We start from the raw sequence: 25708 nt of genomic DNA on the forward strand, positions 1-25708 counted from the left end.
GAGATCTCCCGACTTCGGTCCTGTCAATTTACATTTAATTAATTTCAAAGGACCTCTCACTTCATGTACGAATATTAACTCAAAGGATGTAAAGTGAGTAGATTTATTTGGGGCATCTCTAATGGCAAACAATATAATGAGACGCCTTTATTTCAATCATTCGAGTAATTCTGACCGTACGCTGTTAATATTGTCTTCAGCATCTGATGCCAACTTTCCAAGACTCCCTGGGATTTGGAATGCGATGCACTTGATTTAAACTGCGACATGCCGAAGCTATCCATGACGTCCTTAAACAGCTGATCGGTAAAATGAGACCCTTGGTCTGACTGAATCACACTGCGTAGCCCACAGTGAGTAAAGAAAGCTACCAACGACTCTACCTCCCTTTTTGCCTTAACACCCCATAATGGAACTATCCCTGGAAATCGGGTAGACACATCCATTATGATCAGCAGATATTGTTTTCCAATTTTTTTTTAGAAAGGGGAGCTCCAGAATTAATCATAACTCACGTGAAATGTTCTTCAAATACAGGAATTGGCAACAAAGCTGCTGGTTTTAATACTGCCTGTGACTTACCTATCATTTGGAATGTATGACATGTACAACAAAAAATTAACCACGTCCCTGTGCATTCCTACCACTAGAAATGCTTTAGCCTGAGTCTTCCATGCATCAACTCCTTTAGCTTTTTCTTTCGGTTTTCCTTCCTGCTGTAACTTATGACAGTGGGATGTTGTTACTACACAGTCTGGAAAAATCCCTGGGTATTTTTCTTTTAATTCCCCAGTTCCCTGGTCTTACTTTGGCTTCTCCACCACAAGGGGTGCCTCTCCCACCTTGGATCCTGCTAAATCGTTCCCAAGAACAAACTGTATTCCTGGAACTGACACTGTCACTCAATCTCACTGTTACTTCCCCAACCTTGATGTGGCACTCCAACCTGATGTTGCACAAGGGAATGCTTAATTTATGTCCCCATTCCACAAATTATCACGCTGTTGAGTAATATGTCAGAAAGAGTGACTATTAGAGGCCGAGGGAAAGTGAGGACTACAGATGCTGGAGATCAGATTTGAAAAGTATGGGGCTGGAAAGGCACAGCAGGTCGGCAGCATCCGAGGAGCAGGAAAGTTGACGTTATAGGCAATAGACAATAGGTGCAGGAGTAGAACATTCAGCCCTTCGAGTCTGCGCCACCATTCAATATGATAATGGCTGATCATCCTGAATCAGTATCCTGTTCCTGCCTTATCTCCATAACCCTTGATTCTTGAGAGCTCTATCCAACACTTTCTTAAATGAATCCAGAGAGTGAGCCTCCACTGCCCCCTTGGGCAGAGCATTCCACACAGCCACCACACTCTGGATGAAGAAGTCTCTCCTCTTCTCTGTCCTATAAGGTCTACCCCGTATTTTTAACTGTGTACTCTGGTACGGCACTCGCCCATTAGTGGAAACATATTTCCTACCTCCAGAGTGTCCAATCCTTTAGTAATCTTATATGTCTCAATCAGATCCCCTCTCAGTCTTCTAAAATCAAGGGTGTACAAATCCAATCGCTCCAGTCTTTCAGCGTAAGATAGTCCCGCCATTCCAGGAATTAACCTTGAGAATTTACGCTGCACTCCCTCAATAGCCATAATGTCTTTCCTCAAATTTGGAGACCAGAACTGCGCACAGTACTCCAGGTGTGGTCTCACCAGGGCCCTGTACAGCTGCAGAAAAACCTCTTGGCTTCTATACTCAATCCCTCTTGTTATGAAGGCCAGCATGCTATTAGGAGGAGAAAGTGAGGACTGCAGATGCTGGAGACCAGAGCTGGAAATGTGTTGCTGGAAAAGCGCAGCAGCTCAGGCAGCATCCAAGGAACAGGATAATTGATGTTCCAGGCATAAGCCCTTCTTCAGGAATAAGGAAAGTGTGTCCAGCAGGCTAAGATAAAAGGTAGAGAGGAGGGACTTGGGGGAGGGGCGTTGGAAATGCGATAGGTGGAAGGAGGTCAAGGTGAGTGTGATAGGCCGGAGTGGGGTGGGGGCGGAGAGGTCAGGAAGAAGATTTCAGGTTAGGAAGGCGGTGCTGAGTTCGAGGGATTTGACTGAGACAAGGTGGGGGGAGGGGAAATGAGGAAACTGGAGAAATCTGAGTTCATCACTTGTGGTCCATCCCTTCCTACTTGCGGAACGTTTCAAAGAACACCTCTGGGACACCCAGACCAACCAACCCAACCACCCAGTGGCTCATCACTTCAACTCCCCCTTCCACTCCACCAAGGACATGCAGGTCCTTGGACTCCTCCATCGCCAGACCATAGCAACACGACGGTTGGAGGAAGAGCGCCTCATCTTCCGCCTAGGAACCCTCCAACCACAAGGGATGAACTCAGATTTCTCCAGTTTCCTCATTTCCCCTCCCCCACCTTGTCTCAGTCAAATCCCTCGAACTCAGCACCGTCTTCATAACCTGCAATTTTCTTCCTGACCTCTCCGCCCCCAACCCACTCCGGCCTATCACCCTAACCTTGATCTCATTCAACCTATCGCATTTCCAACGTCTCTCCCGCAAGTCCCTCCTCCCTACCTTTTATCTTAGTCTGCTGGGCACACTTTCCTCATTACTGAAGAAGGGCTTATGCCTGAAACATCAATTATCCTGTTCCTTGGATGCTGCCTGAGCTGCTGCGCTTTTCCAGCAACACATTTTCAGCATGCTATTAGCCTTCTTCACTACCTGCTGTAACTGCATGGTTACCTTCATTGACTGCTGTACAAGAACACCCCGATCTCTTTGTACTGCCCCTTTATCTAAATTGATTCCATTTAGGTAGTAATCTGCCTCCCTGTTCTTCCCACCAAAATGGATAACCATACAGTTATCCTCATTAAACTGCATTTGCCATGCATCTGACCACTCAACTTACCTATCCAGTTCACCCTGTAATCTCCTAACATCCTCCTCACATTTCACCCTGCCACCCACCTTTGTATCATCAGCAACTTTGCTAATGTTATTACTAATACCATCTTCTATATCATTAATATATATTGTAAAAAGCTGCATTCCCATCACTGATCCCTGCGGTACCCCACTGGTCACTGCCTGCCATTCCGAAATGGAGCCGTTTATCACTACTCTTTGTTTTCTATCAGCCAACCAATTTTCTATCCCAGTCAGTACTTTGCCCCCAATACCATGAGCCCTAATTTTACTCACTAACCTCCTATGTGGGACTTTAACAAAAACTTTCTGAAATTCCAGGTACACTACATCTACTGGATCTCCCTCGTCCAGCTTCAGAGTTACATCCTCAAAAAATTCCAGAAGATTAGTCAAGCATGATTTCCCCTTCATAAATCCATGCTGACTCTGACCTATCCTGTACTACTATCCAGCTGTGTCGTAATTTCATCCTTTATAATAGCCTCCGGCATCTTTCCCACCACTGAGGTCAGACTAATGTGCCTATAATTTCCTGTTTGCTCTCTCCCACCTTTCTTAAAAAGTGGTACAACATTAGCTACCCTCCAATCCGCAAGAACTGATCCCGAATCTATCGAACTCTGGTAAATAATCACCAGCGCATCCATGATTTCTCGAGCTATCTCCTTCGGTACCCTGGGATGTAGACCATCTAACTCCGGGGACTTAGCAAACTTCAGACCTAACAGTCTCTCCAACACCAATTCTTGGCAAATACAAATTCGCTTAAGTTCAGGTCCTTCAGCCACTGTTACCACAGGGAGATTGCTTGTGTCCTCCCCAGTGAACACAGATCTGAAGTACCAATTCAATTCTTCTGCCATTTCTTTGTTCCCTGTAAAATATCCCCCTGTTTCTCTCTTCAAGGGTCCAATTTTAGTCGTAAGTATTTTTTTTGCCTTTCACATACCTGAAAAAGCTTTTATTATCCTCCTTTATATTTTTGGCCAGTTTTCCTTCGACCTCATTTTTTATCTGCGCATTTCCTTCTTAGTAATCCTCTGTTGTTCTTTAAAAGCTTCCCAGTTCTCCGTTTTACCACTTATCTTTCCTATGTTATACTTTTTCTCTTTTAACTTTGTATGTTTCTTATCTTCCCTCGTCAGCCACGGCCACCCATGCCTCCTCCTAAGGTCTTTCTTCCTTTTTGGAATGAACTGATCCTGCATCTTCTGCATTATACACGGAAATATCCGCCATTGTTCCTCCACTGTCATCCCTACTAAGATATTAAACCATAGAACTTTGGCCAGTTACTCCCTCATAGCTCCATATTTCCCTTTATTCAATAGAAATATTGTCACTTCTAATTGTACCCTCTCGCTCTAAAATTGCAGATTGAAGCACGGATTTGTGAAGGGTGGGCCTTGCCTTACAAGTCTAATTGAATTCTTTGAGGAGGTGACCAAGCATGTGGATGAGGGTAGAGCAGTGGATGTAGTATACATGGATTTTAGTAAGGCATTTGATAAGGTTCCCCATGGTAGGCTTATGCAGAAAGTCAGGAGGCATGGGATAGAGGGAAATTTGGCCAATTGGATAGAAAACTGGCTAACCGGTCGAAGTCAGAGAGTGGTGGTAGATGGTAAATATTCAACCTGGAGCCCAGTTACAAGTGGAGTTCCGCAGGGATCAGTTCTGGGTCCTCTGCTGTTCGTAATTTTTATTAATGACTTGGATGAGGGAGTCGAAGGGTGGGTCAGTAAATTTGCAGATGATACGAAGATTGGTGGAGTTGTGGATAGTGAGGAGGGCTCTTGCCGACTGCAAAGGGACTTGGATGTGATGCAGAGCTTGGCTGAGGAGTGGCAGATGGAGTTCAACCCTGCCAAGTGTGAGGTTGTCCATTTTGGAAAGACAAATAAGAATGCGGAATACAGGGTTAATGGTAGGGTTCTTAGTGAGGTGGAGGAACAGAGGGATCTTGGGGTCTATGTTCATAGGTCTTTGAAAGTTGCCACTCAGGTGGATAGAGCATGCAAGAAGGCCTATGGTGTATTAGCGTTCATTAGCAGAGGGATTGAATTCAAGAGTCGTGAAGTGATGTTGCAACTGTACAGGACTTTGGTTAGGCCACATTTGAAGTACTGTGTGCAGTTCTGGTCGCCTCACTTTAGGAAAGATGTGGAAGCTTTGGAGAGGGTGCAGAGAAGATTTACCAGGATGTTGCCTGGAATGGAGAATAGGTTGTACGAGGATAGGTTGAGAGTGCTAGGCCTTTTCTCATTGGAATGGCGAAGGATGAGGGTTGACTTGTTAGAGGTTTATAAGATGATCAGAGGAATAGATAGAGTAGACAGTCAGAAACTTTTTCCCCGAGTACAACAGAGTGTTACAAGGGGACATAAATTTAAGTTGAAGGGTGGAAGGTATAGGGGAGATGTCAGGGGTGGGTTCTTTACCCAGAGAGTGGTGGGGGCATGGAATGCGCTGCCTGTGGGAGTGGTAGAGTCAGAACCTTTGGTGACCTTTAAGCGGCATTTGGATAGGTACATGGATGGGTGCTTAAGCTAGGACAAATGTTCGGCACAACATCGTGGGCCGAAGGGCCTGTTCTGTGCTGTATTGTTCTATGTTCTATGTTCTATGTTCTATGTATTATGGTCACTACTTCCCAATGGCTCCTTCACTTCGAGGTCCCTGATCAATTCTGGTTCGTTGCACAATACCAGATCCAGCATTGCCTTCTCCCTGGTAGGCTGCAGCACCAGCTTATCTAAGAATCCATCTCGGAGGCACAAAGTCTCTTTCTTGAGGTCCAATACCACCCTGATTCTCCCAGTCTACTTGCATGTTGAAATCCCCCATAACAACTATAGTAACATCTTTGCAACAGGCCAATTTCGGCTCCTGATTCAACTTACATCCGACATCCAGACTACTGTTTGGGTGCCTGTACGTAACTACAAAGAGAGTCTTTTTATGCTTAGAATTTCTTAGCTCTATCCATACTGACTCTACATCCCCTGATTATAGGTCCCCCCACGCAAGGGACTGAATATCATCCCTTACCAACATGGCCACCCCACCCCCTCTGCCTGTCAGACTGTCCTTACGATAGCATGTGCAGCCTTGTATGTTCATTTCCCAGGCCCTATCCACTTGAAGCCACGTCTCAGTTATCCCCACAATATCATATTTGCCAATTTCCAAAAGAGCCTCAAGCTCATTCATCTTATTTCTAATGCTTCGTGCATTCATGTATAGCATTTTTAGTGTGTTACTGCCCTCACCCTTCCCATCAACTCCTATTCCACTCAACCTTACAGCATGGTCCCTTTTTAAGTTTTCTGCCTCATTGATACAATTGTCTTTCTTGATTTCCCTTGTTCTAATTTTCCCTTCAATTTCCTTCTTAAACATCCAGTTTGTCCCCTCCCCACCGCTACTTAGTTTAAACGTAGCTGTGTTGCATTCGCAAACCTGCCTGCCAGAATACTGGTCCCTAACCTATTCAGGTGCAAACCGCCTCTCTTGTATAATTTATGCTTACCACAAAACATACCCCAGTGATCCAAGAATTTAAATCCTTGCTTCCTGCACCAGTTTCCCAGCCTCACGTTCAAGTCTATTATCTCCCTGTTTCGGGCCTCACCAACCCGTGGAACTGGAAGCAAACCGGAGACGGAGATAACCACCTTGGACGTCTTGCTTTTCAGCCTTCTCCCTAGTTATCCGAAGTCCCGCTGTAGTATGTTCCTCCTCTTCTTCCCGACATCATTTGTGCCGATATGTACCACCACCTCTGTCTCTTCACCTTCGTCCTTGAGGATTTCCTGCACTATGTCTGTGTTGCCAGAAAGGCAACACGCCATCCTTTAGTCCCGTCTGCTGCCACAAAAATCCTGGTCAGTTCCTGTCACTATGGAGTCTACTCTTACCACGGATCTGGGCAATGTCCGACTCTTCCGCTCTGCCTTCACTCCAACGTTTGATTGGCAGACCTGGCCGCCTCGCGGACTGGCAGCATCATCTGTCTCTACTGTTTCCAAAAAATTCAACTTGTTCCTGACAGGTACTTCCCACAGAGTTTCTTGCACCCCGGGGTCTCCTCTCCGCCCTCCTCATCATCTGCTCTCTTCTGCTCTTTTCTGATATGGTCGGTGTAATAACCTCGCTGATGGTCTTGTCCAGAAAGATCTCGTTCTCTCGAATGAGCCTAAGGTCCTCGAGTTCTTTCATCAGTGCTGCAATATGCACTGTCAGTAGTTGAACGTGCACACACATTGCACACTTATACGAGCCAGACACACCAGAATCGTTGACCTCCCACATCAAGCACGTAGCACACTGAACTTGGCAGTCATCTCTTCACCCTCTTCATCTGTGGCATAATCACTTCACTCAACCTCCTAGTCAAAGACTCGTTTCAGGCATAAGTCCTTCATCAGGAAAGTGGGAAGTAAGGTAGGGGGAAGGTGCTGAGAATTAAATAGGATGGTGGGGGTGGAGCTGGGTGGAAGGTAGCTTGGAAGGCGATAGGTAGCTGTAGGCGGGGTCTGATGGTGATAGGTCGGAGGGGAAGGTGAAGTGGATAGGTGGTAGGACAGCTGAAACCGTCAAACTATACAGTATCAACGTTGACTTCACCAATTTCCAAATTGCCACTGCCCCAACCTCATCCCAAATCCAACCATTCAAATTAGCACTGCCCTCTGAAACTGCCCTAACTGTCCATCTTCCTTCCCACCTATCCACTCCACCCTCCCCTCTGACATATTACTATCACTCCCACCTATATCTTCCTATTGCCCTTCCAGTGACTCTCCTGCCAGCCCAGCTCCTACAGTCCTATTTATCTGTCAGCCCCCTTGTTCCCCCGCCACATTCCTGATGATGGGTTTATGCCTGATATGTTGATTGTCCTGCTCTTTGGATGCTGCCTGATCTGTTGTGCCTTTCCAGCTCCTCACTTCTCAACTATTAGAAACTGAACAGATCCCGTATCTTGCAAAATTATAACTTCCTGTCCTCCCTCCACACCCCATTTTTTCTTAGTAAAGTTTATCTACAGAGGCAAATTCTTTATAGAGATCAGGCACTGACTCCATACACAGCCCCTGTCTAGGCTGTACACTCTCCTGCAGCTCCTCGGCTCTACTTGGGGTATCCTTTACCAGGTTCACGAATAACACTGGCTTAAAATCTTTTACCACATATTTTCCCAAAGTGCCTTCCTTCAATGCCCAGCACCGTGTGTCCCAGCTTACTGCAGTGAAAACACCTTTTCCCAGTGCCCTTCTTAAACCATCTGCACTCTAATTTTATGTGTTCAACTACGTTATAGTGAGAACACCTGAGGCCTTTCACTTCCTTTCAACGCCTTTGGGCTTTTTTGTTCACATGTGGTAAACTATTGCCAGTGTGCTTTTCTCTATGTTTTGTAGTATAGGATCTCTCCATCTCCCAATTTCTATCCCTCACAGGATGAAAATCCTCCCAGAAGCTAAATTTCATCTCATGCATCAATGCATATTTACTTGCCATTTCTGCCACGCTTCTCACTTCTTGAACTTCCTGTTCATTCACATGAATTCTTACCGTCTCTGGAAGTGAGTCTTTAAACTCGTCCAGCAGAATAATCTCCCATCAGGCCTCACAGGTCTTATCCATTTTTAAGGCCTGCACACATTTATCAAAATGACTGTGGTTATTCCTTTCAAACTCAACATAACTCTGACCTGGTTCTGTCTCTATATTTCTGAACCACTGTTTATATTCTTCTAGTACCAATTCATAAGCACTCGAAATAGCCTGTTTGACATCTGCATGATCTCTTGCTCCCTCATGTGATAGCACTGCACATACCTCTCAAGTAGTGCCAACCATCTTTTCTGAATTAGCATTACCCACATGTTCACTGGACACGCCATCTGCCAAGCCAATTTTGCAAATGAAATAAAAAAGGTTTTTGCACTTTTCTCACCGAAATATTGCAATGTATACACAGTTGTATACATCCCTACGTTCTCGCTTCATCTTCATTCTGCTAATTTAACTTTCTTATCTAATTTCAAACTTCTTAATTTCAAATTCTCCCTCTTCCTTTTTCCTTTCTTTCTCTTTCTCTACCTTCTCTCTCTCTCTTTCTGTCTCTCTCTTTATTTTCTAACCCCAGTTGCCCCACTTGCAATTTCAGTTTGTTTTTAACTCGACTGCAGTTGCCTGCTTCTCTGATACACCAAAGTGCTTGACTAACTCCATTATGGTGACAGCTTTCCTTTTGTCCCTGGTGAACCCAATTCTAATCTACATGTTAATTCTAAAAATATGGCCTTCCTTTGTCTTTCTACACTTTCTTGGCAAATTTGTGAATCATCTTCAAACCTCAGAACCTCTTTAGTAATGTTAAAGCCATTTCTTTTAATTTAACCAACCACAAGGAAACAAAATTAAATGAATTTTGTCACCTGTTTTATTTGAAGATTTAGGTCACTAACTGCCAAGTGATGGAATCTGCCGGGACCTTTTGTACTCCACATCTGTTCAAATTCCATACGACAAGCCCTCAAACCGTTATGATGTCGATATCTAACCCCTTTGTTAATTAAAACTATACACCCAGAAAAGCTCACCTCGCCTCGTAGTCTGTTAAAACATGAGTGACAGAGAAGTCTCAAATTCCACTATTAAAAGAAAAATAACCATTTATAAGTCTGTAAGTTCACTCGCTGAGCTTGAAGGTTTGTTTTCAGAAGTTTCATCACCATGACTAGGTAGCATCATCAGTAAGAATCTCTGGTGATGCACTGGTGGTATGTCCCTTCTTTCTATTTCTAGGTCTTGGTTTATAAGGTGCGTGATGTCATTTCCAGCTTTTTTGTTCAAGGGAAGGTAGATAGGATCTAAATTGATGTGTTTATTGAAGTACTTCTGGCTAGAATGTCATGCTTCTAAGAACATTCGTGCGTGGCTTTGTCCTAGGAAGTGTGTGTTGTCACAGTCAACATGGTGTCCTTCGTTGTCTGTATGTATGGAAACTCGTGATAGTGGGTTATGTCTTTTGGTGGCCAGTTGGTGTTCATGTATCTTGCTAGCACGACAACAGGAGACGTTTAAATGGAGGAAAAATGATTTTATATACACTGTTTAATCAGTGTGTGTTCAGAGAAGGAAGATTGTTCATATGTGTATAACACATTCTGAATGAACAACGGAGACACAGTTAACGAAAAATGATGCAAACGATGTATAAAATTTATAAAGCATTAAAACATTATTTGCTCCTCATCTGAAGTGATACCTTCCCTTTCTCTCAACGTTCCCCCTTTATTGGAATTCCCAACTCTAGTCTCTCATTCTTATCAGGATGTGTGTTTTAATTTCTTGCTTCTCGTGTCCTAACTTATTTCATTTAAATCCCTTTCTACCAGGAATTAAATATGTTGGCCTGCTGGGTTCTTTCCAAAGCTAGTCTCTGTCATATTGTTGGAGAGAAAAGTTATGGCATCAGACCCAGCATTTGAACCTATTGCTCTGATGTACGTGCACTGTACAAAGGACCACAGCACACTGGAATTGCCAAAACATTGAGGGAAGTACATCTACTTCTTTCGATAATCTAATTTTCTCATTTTCCACATCTCCATATCTATATCCTCTCTCTCGTTCTCTCTTTGTATCTCGTTAATAAATCCATCAATTATTCTTCGTGTCCCATCTCCCAAAACGCCTTATTTCAGTTTATATCTAATGCTCTCTTCAAGATGTAATGTGGTTATAATTAAGCAATGTAACTACAAAGACATTTGGGAGGAGCTGGCCAGAGTTAATTGGAGGGGGAGCTGAGCAGAACTGACCATGAAGCAGCATTGGGAGGAGTTTCTGGGGATAATTTGGAAGATAATACCAGAAATGCAACCTCACGCAGATGAAGCATTTATTGGGAATCCAGAGAATTCATTCGCTCTGAAACTACATAAGGCTGGCATTACTGACACTACAGAGCTCTTAATCATAGTCAGGGAGAGAAACAGAGGAAACGCATTCATTTTAAACACAGAAGATGGTTTTTCTCAAGGAAAAAGATTCAGGTGAATTAAACATTTGAATTAAGATCAGTTAAATGCTTTTGCGCAATGTGTCAGATTGGAAGCAAGACCCGGGGAGACAGACCCTCAGCAGAATGAGAGTTTGAAAATGAAAGTATTTCTACATCAGGAACCAGTTTAGGTCACTGAGTGCAGGGCTGATGGGTGAATGGGTCTCAGTGAGAATTGGGGAACAGACAGCAGAATTGCATTGCAGATGTTGCAGCTCGAAACTGCGTGTTCATGTAGCTGTAGACCACAGCAGCAGGAGAAGCAGACCCGCATTCAACCACAATATGTAATTTTTTGCCAGGATAACATTTCAGTCTGCCATTACCATCAACACCATCTCTGGCTCAGTGACGAGTGTGGGTGAACATGTCAGAGTCAGAATCACATGAACCTTAATCAGATGCTAACTCATTAAAGCTACCGGACTTGACCAACAGATCTGAACGAAGCCCTGCAATCCTAGCACGTTCAGTTATAAATGGTGATGGACGATTAAACAAATGACTAGAGGAGAGGGGTCCACAAACATCCCCATCCTAAATAATGGAACAGACCTGCACATCAGTGTAAAAGAGAAGGTTGTTTTATCTGCACCATCCTCTGCCAGAAGTGTTGAGTCGACGATAGACCTCACCCTCATCATGTTGCCCACAGAATCACAGATGCCAGTCTTCAACCAATTCGATTTGCTGCATTTGAGATGAAGAAACCTCTGAACACAATAGATACGAAAAAGGCAATGGGTCCTGACACAATTCCTACAATAGGACTGAAGACTTGTGCTGCACAACAAGCCGTGTCCCTGGTGAAGCTGTTTCATTCCAGCTCCAATTCTGACATCTCCCTGGCAATATGGAAAATTGTTTAGCCATATCCCGTCCGCTAAGACGGGAATAATTACAAACTGACCAATTACCACCCCCTCAGTCCCATCATGACAGTCAAATCGGTGGGAGTTATTTTTGAAAGAGATGTCAAACCATACAGAAATAACCTGCTCAGTGTGGTTTTTGACAAGTACCCATATGGAGATGGTGCTGTTGTGGAAATGTCACTGGATTACTAATCCAGACCAGGCTAATGCTCTGGCAGCGGGTGGAAGTTAAGTGCAATTAATAAAATATCGAGACCTAAAATCTGGTGTCAGTAATAGTGACCTTGAAGCCAATATCGATTGTAAACAGAATTTCCTTCTCCAATGTACTTTTAGGAAGTGAATCTCCCATGATTTCCTGAGCTGGCCTAAAAGTGACTCCAAAGACCCTGACATGTGATAAACATTTCAATGGTCTCTGAAACGGCCAAGCAAGGGCACTCACTTGTATCAAACTAGTCCGAGGTCTGAAAGGATAAAACCATACAGAACACCCGGCTTCAGCATCAGTATCGGAAAAGGGAATGAAAACACAGTCCTGTCGACCCTGCAGAGACCCCCTTCCTAACACCTGAGAGCTTGTGACAATATTTACCGAGATTTCAAACAGACTGCACAGAAACAGCGGGAAAGGAGCAGGTCATACAACACATTGAGCCTCCCCATTCGAGTTCATGGAAAAAATCTCCTCAATGCACTTACCACACATTATGTACATATCCGTTAATGTGAGCAATCTTGGGAAGCTATAAAATAGACGATGCAGTAGTACGTTTGGTCCATCGACTTTGCTAACCAATTCAATGTAATGTTGGTTGGCCCTTCATTTCCACACCGTACTCCTGCTCTCCCACCATCTCGTTACTGTCTCTAAATCCTGATTTATAATCAGTGTCTTGGTTTCCAGGTGCGAGAAAATTCCCCAGCTTCACCAGTCTGTGAGTGCAGACATTTATTCTCATCTCAATGCTGAATGGCCTGCCTATATCAAATACTATGGCTCCTTGTTCTAGACGTCCCAGCCTGGGAATTATCATCCCTGCTTCCAATCTGTCTCATCCTGTCAGAGCTTTGTATATTTTACTGAGATCTCCACTCATTTTCCTAAATCCCATGGAATACAGGCCCAGTCACCGCAAACTCTCCGCCCACAACATGCCCGTCATCCCAGAGATCACTCTGGTCATCCTTCGCTGCTCTCCCTCAATGTCAGGTTTGTCCTTTATTAGGTAAGTAGACCAAAACCGCCCACAATACTGCACAATGTTTGAGATGATATCTCACCAAAGCCCTGAACAGCTGCCGTATGGCACCCTTTCTACTGGACTCAAATCCCCCTGAAATGAAGGTCAGAACACCATTTATCTTCTTTACTGCTTTCTTTCCTGCAACATTGCTTTCAGAGACTGGTGTACAAGGAGATCCAGATCCTTTTCAATGTTCTCGCTCCCCACATGCTGGTTCTATATACATGGTCAACATGGCAATGCCATTCCTAGTATTGACTTCTGGTTGTAGAACTCACTGCGCTGCAGGGACCTCAGTGGTTTATGCAGAAGGAAACAACAAAAAGGAGCATACGCCCCTTTGTAAATCAACATGTTTCAACCTATCCTTTTCAAATGGTACACTGCCAATTTATCGTTTCCACCAAAGGGCACAACGTCACCTCTATCCACATTGTTCTCCATCTGTCACGTGTTTACCCATTCACTCCACTTGTCTTAGTCTTCTCGGTGCTTTTTTACATCCTCCTCACCCACTCACAATCCCACATCCGTTAGTGCTGTCAGCAGGCTGGGATATATTGTATCTGATTCTGGCAACAAAATGTTTAAAGGGCGTTGTGAACAGCTGGGCCCAAAGCACCGATCCCTGCAACACCTCAGCAACCGTCCTCTGTTAATTTCTATTTATTTATTTCGTGCCTGTTGGAGTCACTGGCTGGACCAGCTTTTATTGCCTAATTGCCCTTGAGAAGGTGGTGGCGAGCTGCCTTGTTGAACGCTGCAGTCCACCTGCTGTGGTTCACCTCCAGTGCCATTAGGGAGGGAATTCTAGGATTCTGACCCAGCGACTGTGAAGGAGCTGTGATATATTTCCAAGTCAGGATGATGAATGGCTTGGAGGGGAACCTAAAGATGATGGTGTTTCCATCTGCAGCCCTTGTCCTTTTAGATAGACGTGGTCGTGAGTTGGTAAAATGGTCTCTTAGGATCTTTGGTGAATCATTTCTTTGCAGCATCTAGATAGTAAAGCACTCTTCCTATTGAACGTTGATGATGGAGCATTGTGGATGAAGGGACAATCAAACTGCTTGCTTTGTCCTGGATGGTATAAAACTTCTTGACTGTTGTCAGGGCTGTACTCATCCCGGCAAATTGGGAGTCTTCTATCACACTTCTGACTTACGCATTGTAGATGATGGACAGACATTTGGAAGTCAGGATATGAGTTACTCGCCGCGGTATTCCTAACTTCTGACCTGTTCTTGTAGTTACTGTCTTTATGTGGCGAGACCAGCGAGTTTCTGAGCAATGATTACCCACCAGGACTTTGATCCTGGGGGATTCAGTGATAGTAACACAATTAAATGCCAAGGGGCAGGTTGCATTGTATTTTATTGGTGATGGTCATGGTCTGGCATTTGTGTGACCTGAATATTTCTTCCCACTTGTTAGCCTGGATACGTCCAGATCTTGTCGCATTTGAACATGGACTGCTTCTGTATCCGAGGAGCCAGAAATGTTGCAGAACATTGTACAATCATTGGCGAACCTCCCCACTTCTGACCTTAAAATGGAGGGAAGGTCATTGATGAAGCAGCCCTGCAGAAATGTTCGGCCACTGCTCGAGGGACTCCTACAGACTTGGAGCTGAGTTGACTGACCTTCATGAACCATGACCATCTTCCTACGTGTCAGGTCTGAATCTAACCAGCAGGGAGTTTCCCTCTGATACCCATTGATTCCAGTGGTACTAAGGCCCCTTGATACCATACTTGGTAAGAGGCAACCTTGATTTAAAGGGTTGTCACTCTCACCCCACCTCTGGAATTCAGCTTTGTCCATGTTTGAACCACAGTAATGAGGTCAGGAGCTGAGTGGACCTGGTGGTGTCCAAACTGGGTGTCATTGACCAGGGTATTGCTGAACAGTTGCTGCTTGAAAGAACTGACACCTTCCAACACTTTACTGATGACAGAGAGTAGACTGATGGAGTGGTAATTGGCCGGATTGGATTTGTTCTGCTTTTTATATACAGGAGATACTTGGGGTAATTTTCTACATAATCGTGGAAAGCCGTTGCTGCAACTGTATTGAAACAGTTTGGCTAGGGGAGTGGCAAGTTATGGAGCACAAGTTTTCAGTACTATTGCCAGAACGTTGTCAGAGTATGGACCCTTTGGAGTATCCAGTATCTCCAACCATTTCTGGATATCGCGTGGACTGAATCAAATTGGCTGATGACTAGTAACTGAATCGCTGTGGACAACTGGAGGGGGTTGAAATGGATCATCCACTCAGCACTTCTGACTGAAGATTGTTCCGAATGGATCAGCCTTATCTTATACACTGAAGTGCTGGGCTCTTCCATCATGGAGCACGGGGTTATTTGTGGAATCTCTTCATCCCGTAAATTGTTTAATTGTCCCCAACGTTTATCGACTAGATGTGGAAGGACTGCAGAGCTTAGATCTGAACCGTTGCTTGTGGGATCATTTAGCTCTGTCTATCACTTACTGCTTATGCTGTTTGGCGCATAGGTTGTCCTGTTTGGTGGTTTCACCAGGCTGACACCTCATTGTCAGGTATGCCTGGTGCTGCTCCTGCCATCCTGCAGACTCCATTGAACCAATATTGATCCTCTTGATTGATGGTAATTGTTGCGAGGAGGGTATGCCAGGCCATGAGGTTATGTAGGAGTACAATTCTGCTGCTATTGATGATCCACAACACGTTATGGACATCCATATTTGAGCTGCTAGATCTGTTCGACCTATTTAGCACTGTGATAATACCACCCAAAATGGTGGAGGTTATTTTCAATGTGCAGGTGTGACTTTGTCTCCACAATGACTATGCCGTGGTCACTCTTACCGATACTGTCATGGTCAGATACTTCTGCAACTGGCAGATTAATAAGGCTGTGGTCAAGTATGTATTTTCCTCTTATCGGTTCCTTCACCACCTGCTGCAGAACTAGTCTAGCAGTTATATCCTTTAGGACCCGGCCACCTTGATCAGTAATGCTGTAGCTGAGATACTGTTGGTGGTGAACATTGAATTCCACCACCCAGAGTATATCTTGCGTCCGTGCTACCCTCAGTGGTTCCTCCAAGTGTTGGTCAGCATGGAGGAGTACTGATTCATCAGTTGATAGAGGCTGGTACATGGTAATCAGCGGTAGGTTTCCTTTCCCATGTGCAAACTAATGCCATCAGACTTCATAGGATACGGAGTCACTGTTGAGCACTCTAAGAAGAATTTCCTTCAAACTGTATCCCACTGTGCCGCCACTTCTGCTGTGTCCGTCGTGGTGATGAGACGGATATACACGGGGAAGGTAATGGGGAGTCTGGGAAATAGTCATATTCACAGAATCATAAATTATAGAAAATGTCAGCCTATTACTTGACGAGTCTGTTTATTTCCATTCACTGTTTCCTGCCAACTGTCCCATTCCGAAACATGTCCATATATTATCCCCAATCAACTCAGATTTGATTTTGCAAATTGGGTTTGGAGCTTTACCAACATTTTTCGAAAAATCAAAATGTTTTACATCCATTGCTTCTCTTTCGTTTGTCTTCCAGTCTGTTTCTCATATATAATTCCCATTTCATAAATCCATGTTAGTGTTGTCTATGGCCATTACTTTCAGCCACAATAATTTCTGCTAAAACATTTACTTATTATGTTCTATGTTCCATGTACTCTATTATTTTCCCACACCAGACTCGGTTTTACCTTGTATTGTTAGAAAGTTTTGTGAAGACAGAACTGAAGTATTGGCTTCATAGTTGTGCCATTTCCCTGTTTCCTATTCTCCATTCTCTGGTTTCAAACTGTAAGGAAACTGCACTTGTTTTCTCATATTTCTCACATTGACATAATTTAGCAAGCTATTACATTTCACTCTTATAACCCTTATGAATATAACTCTTCAGAAACCCATCGATTCCTGCCGTCAACTGCTCAATAATTGACCTTCCATACCAGACATTCACAGGAGCATGGACTCTGTGCCAACAGAAATACAGCACGATCTATACTAGTCCCACTTTCCTACATCAGGCCCATAGCCTGGAATGTTATGATACTTCCAAGTGCTCGTCCATGTGCTTTTTAACGATTGTGAGATTACCTATGATAATTCCTCTCTCAGGAAGTAATCCCAGAACCCCACACCTCGAGGTGAAAAAATGTTCAAATCATCTCTGAACCTCAAACTTTTCACTTTAAAAGTGTGCTCATTTGTTCTTGACCCTCTGACTAAAAGGAACAGCTGCTGTCTATCCATCCTGTCCATGTCGCTCATAATCTTATCCTTCTGAATCACGGACCCCTCAACTTTCTCTGCTCCAAAGTAAACAACCCGACCTTATGCAGCTCCTCTCCATAGCTGATATGCTCCATCCCAGGGAACATCTTGGGAAATCACCTCTGCACCCTCTCCAGTACAATCACATCCTTCCTGGAATGTGGCTCCTGGAGCTACATACAGTATTCCATTTTGGTCGAACCAAAGCCCTGTATAGCTCTTATAATCTACGCACTGATTACGAAACGCTGCACCTAAGGTCCAATTCTAAACTAGTTGATTAACCTGCGTTAACCCAATTGAATGGTAATGCTGGGAAAAATGGATTTCATGACCACGTGTGTTGCTGGAAAAGCACAGCAGGTCAGGCAGCATCAAAGGAGCAGGAGAATCAACGTTTCGGGCATAAGCCCTTCTTCAGGAATCTTCCCGAAATTTCTATTCTCCTGCTCCTTTGAGGCTGCCTGACCTGCTGCGCTTTTCCAGCAACACATTTTTAAGCATTAACCTGTCCAGTCACATTCAGGGATCTGTGGAGAAGCAGAAACTGAGCTTCCCAGTGTGCTACCATTCATTGAGTCCTCCCCTGCCTTCTCCCAAAGTGCATCACCTCATATTTATCAGGGTTACATTCCATCTGCCATTGATCTGCCCATCTGACCATTCCATCTGCATCTCCCCTTAACTTAAGGCTCCCTGCAACTCCTCACTGCGAACCAACTGGCCAATCTTTATGTCAAACATACACTTACTTATCACACCTCCCCCACTCTCCACCTATCCCCCTTCAAATTCACATCTTTCTTTGTTATGAATAACACGAACAATAAGGGACACAGCACTGATCCCTGTGGTACACCAGGGGACACTGGTCTCCAGTCGCTCAAACAACCTTCTCCCACCATCCTCTGCCTCCTGCCACTAAGACAATTTTCGTTGTAACTTGTCAAGTTATCCTTCATATTGTGAGATTTTGCATTATTTTTCATTTCCCCAGCTGGAAATTTGTCAAAGGCCTTCCGACAAAACTAAACAATCGACCTCCTCAAACTAATTCAATAAAATCCATTAGCTGTGACTTTCTTCTGATAAAGTCAAGGTGATTATCCCTGATCAAACCCTGAGACTCTGATTGGAGTTCAATTTTCTCCTTCCCTATTTTCTCCAGTAGTTTCCTTAACAGGGATCTAATACTCGCTCGTCTATTGTTCCCTGGTCTATCTCTCCCAACCTTACTGCGAAGTGTAATCGTATTAGCAATTCTCCAGTTCTCTGGCACCGCCCCTATGGTCAGATTCTAATTAAAATATTCAGTCAGTGTCTTTCCTCCCTCGACCCCAACAGCCGCCTGTGATACAACTTATTCAGACATGGAGATTGGACCAAATTTATACAGAACAAAGCCACAAATCCTGGCTCGTATTTTACATCAATCTGTTCAAGATTTTTCCAGTCCATCTTTTGGAATTCTGTACCTGCCTCCTCCTTCTCCCAAGTAAAATAAATGTGAAGGTCTCATGTTACAATCCATCAATGTTCTCCAGCTTGACACAGATTGCCCCTTTGGTTTCTAATGGAAACTAACTGTTTGCTGATTATTCTGTTCTACTTGTCCGTGTACAATATCGTGGGATTCTCCCAGGTCTCGCCTACTTGTACTTCTTCATGTCCCTCTGTTATTCAGTCCTTTCGATGTTTCTAAGATTCACTAAAATCACCTCTCATGTTTTGAAACTCGAGGTTACAGGCTGAGTTTCCCCGTCAGACAAGCTTGCCAAGTTAGGGATTAATTTGTAAAATACTTTTTGCAGTTTCTCTGTAGTCAGTATATTCTTTCTGAGATTGGGACTCCAAACGATACACATACTCTAAGTTTAGTCTCACCAACACTCAATGCAACTGGTGCACGCCAACTCTATATTCCAATTACATTCACATGAATGTAAACCTAATTTTTACTTGCCCATTTGCATATGTTCTTCCCAATACCTCTCGCTTTAACTTTTTTATGAGCTTACTGTGTGAGTTCTTAAAAAAAACTCATGAATATCCAACTATACGTTATCCGTTGGTTCTTCATTGCCTATGTCTCCAAGAATCATCTTCAAACCATTCCAAAAAATGTTTTCCACTTCTGGTTTTCCTTTCATCGGTACATTCTCATACTCTCCAGTTGTGTAATTACCTACTAAATATCTAGTAGCATGTTCTTGTAATCGAGTTCAACAGACACCCGACTGCGGATGACAAGATAACTGGTCTGTAGTTCAACATTCTCCAAATTCATCATTTCTTAAACTGTTGGATAATATTTATAACCTTGCCTTATCCAGTTTGACTAAATGACTTTCGGGAATGTGTCGAAAAATAAAGTGAAAATCCGCGATGCACTCAACATGTCTATTGCTGCTTCCTCTGAAATTCTTGTATGAAGTACATCTAGTCTGTCAGATTTATAAATATTCAATGAAGCTTTCTTTTCAACGATGACCTCAACACTGATAAGAATGGTGTTAGACTTTACTTACAGAAGTCCCATGGTCACTTGGTATTTCTGGAACAATTTCTGGACACTCTTCCATGAAGATAGATACAAAGAAACTGTTTCTTTTCCCTGCGATTTTTCTGTAATCGAAATAAATTATCCTGAACGCACACCAACTGTTCCAGATTTGACCTTGTTTTTATTTTTTTTCATGGAGAAAGTAAGGTCTGCAGATGCTGGAGATCAAAGTTGAAACTTTATTGCTGGAACAGCACAGCAGGTCAGGCAGCATCCAGGGAACAGGAGATTCGACGTTTCGGGCACAGGCCCTTCTTCCTGAAGAAGGGCCTGTGCCCGAAACGTCGAATCTCCTGTTCCCTGGATGCTGCCTGACCTGCTGTGCTGTTCCAGCAATAAAGTTTCAACTTTATTTTTTTTCATACATTGATAGACGAGGTTTGTGAAGGTTTGTAGCTCAGGATGAGGTTTAGGGTGTTGGTTTGCTCGCTGAGCTGTAGGTTTGATATCCAGACGTTTCATTAGCTGGCTAGGTAACATCAACAGTGGCGACCTCCAAGTGAAGCTAAGCTGTTGTCTCCTGCTTTCTATTTATATTTTTCACCTTTCAGAAAACGAACAGGAAATGGCATCACCCCAATCCACAGGAACCCCATCCAGGAGAAAGATATAAATAGAAAGCAGGAGACAACAGTTTCGCTTCACTTGGAGGTCGCCACTGATGATGTTCCCTAGCAAGCTAATGAAACGTCTGGATAGCAAATCTACAGCTCCGCGAGCAAATCTACACCCCATTGATAGACGATTTTTAGCAGTCTTTATGTTTTTCTTTCGTTTGCACGCTTTTTCTCTTTCTGATTTCCTTTTCAGTTTCTTGGTCATCCTTTGTAGGGTCCTACATTTCTCTGAATCTACTGGCTTATAGCAGCACTTGGCATTTTTCTAAGCTGCCTTCGTTCATCTAATAGTTAGATGAAGGTGGGGTTGAAAGTGATAGTCGGAGAGGAGGGTGGCCCCGATTGATAGGAAGGAAGGTGGACACATAGGAACATTCAAAATGGCGATGCTGACTTGGAGTAGGATAAGGTGGGAAGAGCAGAAATGGGGAAATGGGGAAATCCATTATGATCCCCTATGGTTGGAGGGTCCCATGGCAGAAGATGAGGCTTTCTTCCTCTAGGCTTCTGGTGGCTCGGGTTTGGCGATGGGACAGGCCCAGGACCGTCATGTCCTTGGCAGAGTGGGAAGGGGAATTAAAGTTCTCAGCCACAAGGCGATGGAATTGTTCAATGTGGCTGTCCCAGAGATGTTCTCTAAAATGATCCACAAGTTTACCTCCTGCCTCACCAATGTAGAGAAGACCACCTTGGGTTTAATGGATGCAGTAGATGAGGCGTTCTGTCTCCCTGTGTCACCTATCACTTTCAACCCCACATTCATCTACCTATTGCATTCCCAGCTACCTCCCCCCCCCCTGCTGCACACCCTTCTCATTTATCTCTCAGTCCCCTTGGCCCATGAGCTTCACTCCTGATGATGGGCTTATGCCCGAAACGTCGATTTATCTGCTCTTAGTATGCTGCCTGCCTGTGTTTTTCCAGCACTACACTCTTCGACTCTGATCTGCAGCATCTGTTGTCCCCACTTCCTCCTTACACCTTCATGGCTTGCATGACTCAGATTTATCACGGTTACTTCAAATAAAACAAAAATTGTCTTGTACTCAAACAGAATAAAAGAAAACCAATACATTTTGGTCACTGTTCACAAAAGGTCCTTTACAGCAAAATTTTCAATTAGCTCTTCTGATCACTCAACACCAATTCCTAAATAACCTGATCTCGAGCTCAGTGCTCGACATAATATTAATGTAAACCATCTCCCACGTGGTCATGAAATCCATTTTTCCCAGCATTACCATTCAATTGGGTTAACACAGTTTAGATATAATTTAAACAGTACATTATTACTGAATACCCGCAAATGTGTATATCTCATTTCCTGTTTAATAACACGCCCAACATTTGTATTGCAGCTTTCAGTTTGATATATAACTCCCATCAATGTTTGCTCCTCCTTGCTGTTTTTGCGCTCCACCTTACTAGATTCTGTGCAATCTGAGCGACATGGGCTCCGGGGAGATTAATGGCAGAGGTCGTCTCGCCACATCATTTATGATCTTCTCAAACTTTAATTTCTCCAGATCTCCCGTTATGCTGATGGAGTAGAGAAGGACAATGAGCTTCCAACAATGCTCTATATTCACCCAGAGAGCTGAGACTGCTATAACCTCGGTGGGAACTTTACAGCAGGCTGCTAAAGTGTTGCTGCTGCTGTACAGGGAGATCACATCTGGGGTAGTGTGTAATGATTTAGTCTCTTCGATGAAGAAAGGATGTTGTTATATTGGAAGCAGCTCAGAGATGTTTCCCTCAACTGAAGGTGTTTGCTTATAACGAAAGGATGATCAGGTTGACCCAGTAGCCATTGGAGTTTACAAAAATTAAAGATGCTCTTATTTGAACATAGATGACAGAAGGAGTTAACAAGTGAAGTGAATTATGCAGTTAGTGGAGGAATCCATTCCGTTCTCCAGCCTGTTACACAGGAACAACAGGAGGTTATTCAGGCCTTTGGCCCTGTTACACCAAAACAGGATGAGGCTATTCATCCCCTGGAGCCTGACATATATTTACAGAAGGAGGCAAATCAGCCACTCGAGCCTATAACAGCAGGCCATGCTGCACCAGTATCCTGTTAAACAGCAACAGGATCAGTCCATTCAGCCTCCTCAATTCTGTAAGATAGGAACTGGAAGAGGTCACACAGTGACTGGAGATTGTTACACTGGGATAAAAGTAGGCCATTTAGACACACCGAGACTATTGCAAGAGTATTGGACAAGGATAAAAACTATCTGAGACTTCTTTCATGAGAAAGGAAGAGGTAATTTAGAAACGTGTCTGTTGTATGGGAACAAGAGAAGACCAATCAATCCCTCGGTCCCATCTGCGGGATACATGACGAGACCGTTCAGTATATCCACCTGTTATGGAGAAGTATGAGAAGACCCATGAGCCCCTCAAAATGTTACACAGCAACAAGAAGATTCCATAATCTCCCAATCCTCTAAAGATCAAGAGGAGGAGTTCATTCTGGCTTTGGAGATGGCAACATGGGAACACCAGAAAGATGTCAGCCCATCAAGTTTGTACACCAGCAGAATGATGAGTCCATTCAGGCACACATGCCCCTTACACAGCAATTGGAGCAGATCTCTTAAAGCCTTGAGCCCATTAGACAGGAATTCAAAGAAAACGTGAAGATTTTCGAAAGGAATGGACTTGTAATAATATTACACATTAGGGACTAAAGTGTAACAATAACCTATTGTAATTTAAAGCAAATTGTTAGAGTCCATTGTTCAGGGCATTTGCAAACTCATACCATAATTCGTCAGAATCCATATGGTTTTACGAAGGCTAAATCGTGTTTGATTTTTTTGCTTGACTTATTTGAAGATGTCACAAACAAGGTGGATAGTGGGAATCCTGGAGATGGAACATATCTAATCTTCCTGAAGGTATTGGATATGTCGCTTCTCCAAAGAGTGAATGGTAAGATCAGACAACATGGGTTTAGGAGTAATTTATTAGCTTGGATGGAGGATTGGTTAACCAACAAAACGTAGTCAGATGGAAGAAATGTGTAATTTTCTTTTGGCAAATGCAGTTTGTGGGGTGCCATTAATTTCAGTACTCATGCCTCAACCATTTTCAATCCATGGTATTACTGTACTCGGTTGACGGGATAGAAAATATAATGCCACACTTTCGGTTGACACTAACAACGGTGGGAAATTACTTCGGAATGATGATGCAAGAGATTTTAATACATATGAGTAGGTTGGGTGAATGGGCCAAAATTTGGCAAGGAAAATTCAAGTGAATAAATATTGGGCTATTCAAGTTGGCCAGTATAATGGAAAGACAAATTATTATCTAAATGGAGAGAACGTTCAAAGTGCTTAGGTGCAGAGGGATCTGGGTGTCTGCTTGCATATCACAGAAAACCTGCCTGCGGGTACTGCAAATAATGAGAAATGCAAGCATAATTTAAGTGTTTATTTATAAAAGGATAGAGTAAATAGGTGGGGAGTGTTGGTGTCGCTATGCAAGGCAATAGTGAGGATGCAACTGGAGTGCAGTTTGGGTGTCTTGCAGAGTGAGGTATTTCCATTGGAGGCAATTCAGAAGAGCTTCATTAGATTGATTCCATATTTGAAGAGTTTGTCTTATGAAGAGTAATTGAGCAATTTAGGCCTATACTCTCCAGTTTATAAGAATGAAAGGAGATCTCATTGAGGTCTGTAAAATGCTAAAAGTAATTGAAAGTGTAGAGATGGAGTGGATTTTTTTTCATGTGGCACAATATACAATAAGAGACTAGAGTTTTATTATGGAGAGATGGCAGGAAGGTTGAACAGAGGCTACGTTGACATCTGCCTCATCGAGGGGTTGGTTTCCTCACAGATGTTGTTCTTATTCAACTCTTCGACTGTGTTGCCCCGGAATGGGGGAGGATTGGGTATCGTACAGGAAGCAGACACTCAGGATAAATCAGTTAGAGAGAACGTAACCGGTAGAGTCACACAGTGACCAGCGCTGGGTTCTCAACTATTTGCAGTCTAAATTAATGATCAGGAGGATGGAACAGATATACAGATGCTGAGTTTGGTGATGTCCATAAGACCATAAGATCATAAGACATAGGAGTGGAAGTAAGGCCATTCGGCCCATCGGGTCCACTCCACCATTTAATCATGGCTGATGGGCATTTCAACTCCACTTACCCGCATTCTCCCCTTAGCCCTCAATTCCTTGTGACATCAATAATTTATCAATCTCTGCCTTGAAGACATTTAGCGTCCCGGCCTCCACTCCGTGGTTTCAGAGCTTCCCCTCTCTGCAGCCTCTGCTCCATTTGTTCATCCTGTTACACATGCTCCATCCAGAGTTGGGTCACCAAATCCTCAGGTCTCCCTGAATGTCTGAGGCAGCTCGCAGCACATCCTCCAGCAAACCACCCCCAGCCCCATCACTAAATTTTCCATTACAGGCGTCAGTCACAAACCCCTCGGCTACAAATGTTGTGGACCAGTCCAGATCCCCCCAAAAGGTTTTATGAAGGCCGTTTAGACCCAAACCTTTTCTTATTTTGAATATAGATGGGAAGTGTGCGTTCCAGATATGTTGTAACTGGTCAAACCACTCGACATTAAGCAAAATATAATCTATTAAAATGCTTTAATTAAACCACAATCAAAGAAAAGAATAGTTTGGGATGGCTTATATGTTGGAACACTTTCACAAACAATAGATACTGTACCTTCTTGGTTTACACCGCTTGGCACAAAGACAAATTCAAATACAGATCCTTACAGCAGTTTTCCAATCCAGGAGGAAACAACATCAACAGAGATCTCAGAGTGAAAAGCAGCTGGGAATCATGTATTGAAACTTCCAACCCTTCTGGGATCCCCAGCAGCTTATGAACGCTGCAGCTAAAAACAAAAAAATGAGAAACCCTGGTCTGGGAGAGCTGGCTACTGCCCTTCCACTATGACCACCGTTTTAATGAAACCTAAAGGCTATCGCAGTTATTTACTTAAACTGTTTTCAGACAGCAGTTCTGCACCTCTGCCTTTAAAACCTATCTTCAAAAAAAGGAGAAAATAACCTTCTTTACAGTGATAGAATCCTC

The sequence above is a fragment of the Chiloscyllium plagiosum genome, unplaced genomic scaffold (assembly GCF_037043375.1).
Source record: "Chiloscyllium plagiosum isolate Xiang-an unplaced genomic scaffold, Cpla_swu_hap1 HiC_scaffold_39, whole genome shotgun sequence".
NCBI classification, from domain to species: Eukaryota; Metazoa; Chordata; class Chondrichthyes; order Orectolobiformes; family Hemiscylliidae; genus Chiloscyllium; species Chiloscyllium plagiosum.